At 37.3% G+C, this 7611-nt stretch overlaps 1 pseudogene; it reads right to left on the bottom strand.

Annotated features, from left to right (window-relative positions):
* Positions 1-5683: 5683 nt before the first annotated feature.
* On the bottom strand, positions 5684-6539 carry LOC147320304 (uncharacterized; annotated as a pseudogene).
* Positions 6540-7611: the final 1072 nt, after the last annotated feature.

The raw sequence follows: 7611 nt of genomic DNA, 5'->3' as shown, positions 1-7611 counted from the left end.
CTCGTGAAATTGGGGTACATGATGCTCTTTGCTGAGTCGGCATAATAAAGGAAGTGTTTGTATGAATTCAGGAACTTTAATATAAAAACAACTATTACTTCATATACAGGTCAGTGGCGTGGCAACATGATTTTACAGTGTCTGTACTGAATAATACTACTTTAGTGGACTGCCTCTGTGTGATTAAGAGGAATAATGCTGGGCATGTTTCTCATCTTTTCTGCTTTGCAACAAATAGTTCTTTAACTTCTTTAATGACTGAACAGTCACAATCTGCAGAAGCAGACTGTGTGGAGTGAGGAGGTGGACCCAAGTGCAGACACACGAAAACAAAACTTCATTTTAACAGAATGTGAGCCGTTTATTAAGGCTGGTTTAAACAGTATCAAAAGGGCAAGTGTGAAACTAAGCAATAACCTAAACTGGGAGAACTAAAGCAAAACATAAAAAACATGAACACAAACAGGGAGATGGAAACCTGTCATGAGAAACCTGAAACACGACGACTTGGCATAAATACATAGAAATTGGGGTACAGGATGGTACAGGAAGAGTCTCAGACCAAGATATTGAACTATATCTGCAAAGATATTGTGAAATCCTACAACCACCTGTTAAACCAGTCGATAAGTTTGGCCTTTGGTATGGAGTGAGGAAATTTAAGGTGCAGATGAGGAGAGATGAAGCTGGCAACATGGTTGTCATACCTAGGTCAATTTCACTAGGACCCTACCATGGACGAATTATATATCCCAGACAAGTAAATAGGTGTTTCATTTGTCAAGCGCAAGACCATCAAGTGAGAGATTGCCCCACCTTTAAGTGTTGGAAGTGCAGAGGATTGGGTCCAGAAGCAAAAGAATGTCAAAATGAAAGCAAATGCTCATGTGTTCAGATCAAAGTTAATGGAAGGTTGACTGAACAAATAAATGTAGAGAGTGGAGTTAATTTCGGTCGGCGTCTCCCTGTAAGAGGTGTTATAAGGTGGAGTTGTTTTGTGACGACTAAGAAATGCCCTATGGATATGTGTGAGGATGGTGAAACCTTGGATCACCTGCTAATACACTGTTATAGAACGGTGGAAATACGACAGAATGTGGAAAAATTAGGTTTTGATATAAAAAAAAAACAGCATAAAAGCAGTAAGATATGGTATATTTAGAGAAAGATGAGTGAAAATAAAAGAAGATAGTCTTGGTTGGTGATGTGCATTATAAATGTACAGATATGGAAAAGAAGGGCTAAAGAGGTTATAAGACAAAGATAAGTGGCTCTGTAGTATGTAAACACATTATAGTGGACCTGAGGAGGAAAACTAGAAATATGATATTATGTAACGGTTTGCCGTGGGAGACTTTATCATTGTGAAAAGTGCAGCTCTATATGTTTTAGCAATAAATCCGTTACTCAAGATAATCAATTGTGATAGCCGTTTTACTGGATACGTCCTAAACGACTTATGCAAGGTGACAGCCCTTGCTTATGCGGATGATGTCTCAGTAATTATTAAAGACCAAAAGGAGCTATTAATACTCAAGGAGTTGTTAACAAAATATGAACAAGCCTCCGGTGCCAAGTTAAACCAGGAAAAGACTGAAGGAGTGTGGTTTGGACAAAACTTGTCATGATCCTGGGTCCTTTTGACCCAGCGTTTTGTGTTTTCTCTTCTTGTGATTTTGGTTCTGTTCTTCCTCTGTTTAGTGTTTACTCTGTTCTGCCCGTGTGTTCCTGTATCTAGTCCGCGTTTCTTAGTTTGTGTCCTTTCATGTGTAAGTTCCTGTTTTATTGTGAAGGTCTGCGTCTTATGTGAGTGTTTTCAGTTGCCTCCCTAGTCTCGTCACGTTAATCACTCCCAGCTGTGTCCCCCACCTGTGTGTAATCTCCCTGTGTTCTCTGAGTGTATTTAAGTTGTGTCTTCTGTCATAGTCGTTGCTGGTTCGTCTGTGTTGTTTTCCCTCGGTCTCCCTGCAGCTCTCCATGTGTATTTCCCCGGACCTCCCTGCATCTTCGTTTCTGGTTTGTTTTGTTAGTTTTACCCAGTTTAGGTTCCAGTTTCATGTTCCCAGTGCCTTTGTTGTTTGTATTTCCTTCATTAATAAATACTCACCTGCACCAGAGCTGCCGCGTCCTGGTCCTAAATAATTCCACACGGCTTGCAAACCGTGACAAAACTCAAAAGAACCTGTAATTGATTTAAACGCTAACAAAGAGATGAAGAATATAGGTATTTGGATTGTATTGTATTGTATTGTATCTTTATTTGTTTCAGACATATAAAACAAAAAACAATATATACACACTACATATATTTTCATTTACAGATACGAATATATATGTAGATATACACACACACACGTATGTGTTCAGATAAACAAAAAATATATAATGAAATAAAACAAAATCGTCTGACATAATGTAACAATGTTTGGTCTGAAAAGGAGTAGGAAGAAGTATGAACATACTTATTAATTCCTACCCCTGCTCAACATCTTATTGATCCCACATAATTCACCTAATTCCCATCATCACATACTCCACACGATACACGAGGAGAACCTATATAAACTTGGCTACCGTGATTGATATAATTTGGATATAATTTGATATTTTTATACATACAATGGGTCATCATCTTTATCGGTATCATATTCTTCCAAAATCAGTTTTCGAAGTATTTTCATGAACTTACTAATTCCTGAGCATTGCTGTAGATCTATAGTAAAACTATTCCACAGTTTTACCCCATAAATAGTGACACAAAAGGTTTTAACCTTTGACCGTGCTTTAAGAATCCTTAGATTCAATTTCCCCCTCAATTCATAGTCTCCTTCTCTGTCATAGAACATCCTCTGTATATTTCCTGGTAACATATTGTATCTGGCCTTGTACATAATTTTTGCAGTTTTATATTTTATAAGATCCATAAACTTCAGTATTTTTAATTTCAAAAACATGATGTTAGTATGGTCTCTAAATCCTGCTTTATTAATCATCCTGATTGCTTTTTTTTTAAATTTTACATATTGGTTGAAGTGCAGTTTTATATGTGTTTCCCCAAATTTCCACACAGTATTCCAAATATGGCAATATAAGTGAACAATAAAGTACCCGGAGTGATTTGGAAGGCAAAAAATATTTAACTTTACTTAGTACGGAGATGCTTCTTGACAGTTTGGCTTGTATATGCTTTATGTGAGGTTTCAAGCAGATTTTGTTATCTATTATCACACCCAGAAATTTTGTATCCGCAACTTGCTCTATTTCAACATTGTTTACTAATAATTTTGCTTCTGCATCTTTTTTACAATTTCCGAATAACATAAATGTAGTTTTTTCCAAATTTAATGATAGCTTATTTCTATCAAACCATGTTTTCAGTTTAATCATTTAATCATCAATTTCCAAAAGCTGCTGTAAGTTCTCTCCAGCACAAAAAATATTTGTATCATCTGCAAATAGAATAAACTGTAGTATATCTGATGTTCTGCATATATCATTGATATAGAGGATAAACAGCTTTGGTCCCAATACTGACCCCTGCGGAACTCCACAAACAATGTCCATACACTCTGATTGATATTCCCCAATTTTCACAAATTGCTGCCTGTCTCTCAAATAACTCTTTACCCATTCTAACACCACTCCTCTAATGCCGTAGTACTCCAGTTTATCAAGTAATATGTCATGATTAATTGTGTCAAAAGCTTTTTTTAGGTCAATGAATACACTAACTATACATTGTCTTTTATCTATATTGTTGGTGATATTTTCGATCAGTTCCATTAATGCCAATGATGTTGATCTATTTGATCTGAAACCATACTGACTATCCATTATTATTTTGTGTTTATCTATAAATTTGTCAAGTCTATTACTAAAGACTTTTTCCAGTATTTTTGAAAATTGAGAAAGTAGAGAGACAGGCCTATAATTTGTGAATTGGTGTCTGTCACCATTTTTAAACAGTGGTGTTACTTTAGCTGTTTTCATTTGTTTTGGGAATGTACCAGTTTGTAAGGACAAATTGCAAATGTGTGTTAAGGGTTTGGAAATGCCCTCTATCACTCTCTTAACGATTTCCATATCAATGTCGTCAGAGTCTGTAGAGTTTTTTGTTTGTGATTTCCCAACAATATCAATGATTTCCATTTCTTCCACCACCGTTAAGAACATTGAATGAGGATTGCGGTCAATGAGTCTGGTTTCTTTCTCTACAGAATCTGTTATATCAGGAATTGTTTCAGCCAAGTCTGGCCCAACACTTACAAAGAATTTATTGAACTCATTTACCACATCTCTCATATTAGTAATATTTCTATCATTATTTGCGAAATACGAAGGATAGTCTGCCTGCCCCGAGCCCTTTTTGATGATGGTATTTAATGTTTTCCAGATCCCTTTAATATTATTTTTATTCATAATCAGTAATTTTTCATAGTATTCCTTTTTACATGACCTTAAAATACTCGTTAATTTATTTTTATATTTCTTGTATTTATTTTCAGCTTCTGTGCTTCTGTTCATTATAAATTCTCTGTATAAGGTATTTTTCTTCTTACATGCATTTTGCAATCCTTTTGTAATCCATGGGCACTCTGCATATTTTTGTTTTTTACTATATTTCTTTACTGGGCAATGACTATTATATAACAGTTTAAATTTTCCTAAAAAAATCTCATAAGCTTTATCAATATTTTTTTCCTTATACAGCATCTCCCATTCTTGCTTGAGTAAATCACTTTTGAATGCGTTTATTGACTCTTCTGTTCTCACTCGTTTGTATTTTATTGTGTTTTGCTGTTTAACCTTCCTGTAATTGCTGTTATACACTATAAAAACAGGTAGATGATCACTGATGTCATTAATTAGGAGACCACTTATGGTTCTATTTTCTATTTCATTAGTAAATATATTGTCTATTAGGGTTGCCGACTGTGCTGTAATCAAGCTATACATTGTATTAATAAATTCCTCTGTCGCTCTCTGCTTGTTTGGATTTAGTAGATCTATGTTAAAATCCCCACAAATGAACATGACTTTTTGATTTGTCCTAATGATGTTTTATCTACCCACTCCTTAAAAATTTCAATATTAGAACCTGGTGTTCTATATATACAGCTTACAATGACATTTTTCTCTTTTCCCATACTAATTTCTATTGTTACACACTCTAATATATTATCTACCGCCATCGTCATTTTTTCTACCATCTTGTATTTTAAATTTTTATCCACAAACAAGGCCACACCACCGCCATTCTTATTCTTTCTATTTGTAAGATTTAATTCATATCCATCTATTACAAAGTCCTCTCCTTTCTGTTTATTAATCCATGTTTCAGATACTGCAATCACACTGAATGGATGTGTAAATTTGCTTAAATATTCCCTTATTTTGTGAAAATTTGCATATAAACTTCTACTATTAAAGTGGATTATAGATATTTTGCCGTCGACCTTGACAGTTTTGTTGAATTGTTCTTCAGTATGATAGTAGCAGGTATTTTTGATGTTAAAAAAGTTCAGTTCTGGATCAATGTCCTGCTCTGTGAAGTGTGTTTTGTATTCCGTGTTTACTGGTGAATTTATCTCCTGATTAGCAATCCTTTGTGGTAGCAATGTATAATTCCCAGATAATGAATTAATTGATTGTTTCATCCTTGAATATGTTACGCTTTAGCTTCCGTTGTTGTCTTCTATTACCTGCTTTGATGACTGTAGATTGTTTGTCCCGCTCCTTGCCTTTGTAGTCAAGTGACCTGTTAATATTTTTCCAGATCCTGGATGCATTTGATGACCAGCACCTTGGCTTCCTCCGGTGTACCGTTGAGCTTTATAAATATTTTACAGTTTGCAGTCCAGGTGTTCTGAATTTTACCCAGTTTCTTTAGGTATCGTGCTTTCTTCGCTATGTCAGCATTGGATTTGGTTAGATGGTCATTCATGTAGACGTTCGATCCTTTTAGTTTCCTCCCCTGCTTCAGCAGTGCTTCTTGTGTTTCCTGTTTACAAATCTTATGATGATAGCTGGTTTATCACTAGCATTTCTCCTGGGCAAGGGGTGGCATGCCTCGATGTTATTACAGTCCAGGTCAATCCCTTTCGACTGCAAGAAACCAGCTACTTGTTGCTCCGCAGAGCTCCCATCCAGATCTCCTTGCTCCTCTTTACTGCCAGCAGTCACAGCCCGAGCATATGACCGGGGTTTTATGTACAGCCCTGTGATGATCACGTCGTTCATTCTGGTATATTGCTCCAGGTCCGCGACCCTGCTCTCCAGATAGACGATCCGTTTCTCCTTCTCTGCATTCTGGTTACGTAGCGACCTTATTTCCTCGACTAAGTCTAGGATATATTTCTGTTGTAGCTTGATAGCCGATGTTTCCTCAGTTAGAAAGTCCAATGACTTTTTGATGTCCTCAATTTCATCGGCGTTCGGTGTTCTCTTAGGCCCCATTGAGCTTGTTGTCTTGCTCGCTCCGTTCACCGTCTTGTCACTGTTGATTTACTTGTTGGTGCCTTGCTAGAGGATCCTGGGCCCAGTGGCTGCTGGAGGATCCTGGGCCTGGTGGAGCAGTAGGATCCTGGGCCTAGTGGCTGCTGGAGGAGCCTGGGCCTGGTGGCTGCTGGAGGATCCTGGGCCTGGTGGCTGCTGGAAGAGCCTGGGCCTGGTGGAGCAGTAGGATCCTGGGCCTAGTGGCTGCTGGAAGAGCCTGGGCCTGGTGGCTGCTGGAGGATCCTGGGCCTAGTGGCTGCTGGAAGAGCCTGGGCCTGGTGGAGCAGTAGGATCCTGGGCCTGGTGGCTGCTGGAGGATCCTGGATTACTAAAAATGATCCATGTCTTTTGAATTGGAAAAAGAAAGAGAGTGAAATAGAGAATAAAATAGCTGAATGGGACAACAAAAATACAAACTATAAAGTGCGTGTGAATATTGTAAAAACATATGTAGTCTCAAAGTTACTTTTCCTAGCTACTGTCTTTCCCCCTCCTCAGAAAACTGTTATTAAATTAAGTAAATTGTGTACTAAATTGATTTGGTGGACAAACCGCGAAGTAACACAAAGGAAATTAATGTACAAAGGCAAAGAAAATGGAGGATTAGGAGCACCAGATCTCATTTTGGGGTATCATTTTGATGATTCCCTTTTTGAAAAATATATATAGCGCATTAGAGCGAAGCACCCACTGGATCCAAGGGGAAAACATGAAAGGGAGAGCCCGAACGGGAGTGCCATACTTTAAACTTGTGTTCGGGGATTTTGTAGATCAGTGTGTGGTTTAAATCTTTTACAATTAAACTCAAAACAAATATATAATAAAATCAATCTGGAAGAAAAAATGAAGGTATGATACGATATACGTTTGCTGAAAAAGATGAAAATCAGAAAATAGTTAAAAACATATATGACAAAGTAATATCCGAGAGCATGAGAGATACAGTGTGGCTTATCTCTGTCGGATGTCTCCCACTAAGAGCTGTGGTTCTGTGGAGTTGCTTTGTTACTACAAAGACATGCCGCATGGAGAATTGTGATGAAGACGAAACTCTTGATCATCTGTTGCTATCATGTTACAGGACGGTTGAAATAAGACAGAAGATGGATAAACTCG

Source organism: Aulonocara sp. 'chitande type north' Nkhata Bay, linkage group LG10, assembly GCF_057382095.1.
Source record: "Aulonocara sp. 'chitande type north' Nkhata Bay isolate Kocher_YH1m ecotype deep benthic linkage group LG10, A_spYH_male_GT1.1, whole genome shotgun sequence".
Classification (NCBI taxonomy): Eukaryota; Metazoa; Chordata; class Actinopteri; order Cichliformes; family Cichlidae; genus Aulonocara; species Aulonocara sp. 'chitande type north' Nkhata Bay.
Note: the sequence above shows the minus strand (reverse complement) of the source record. Positions and strands in the feature narration are given on the sequence as shown.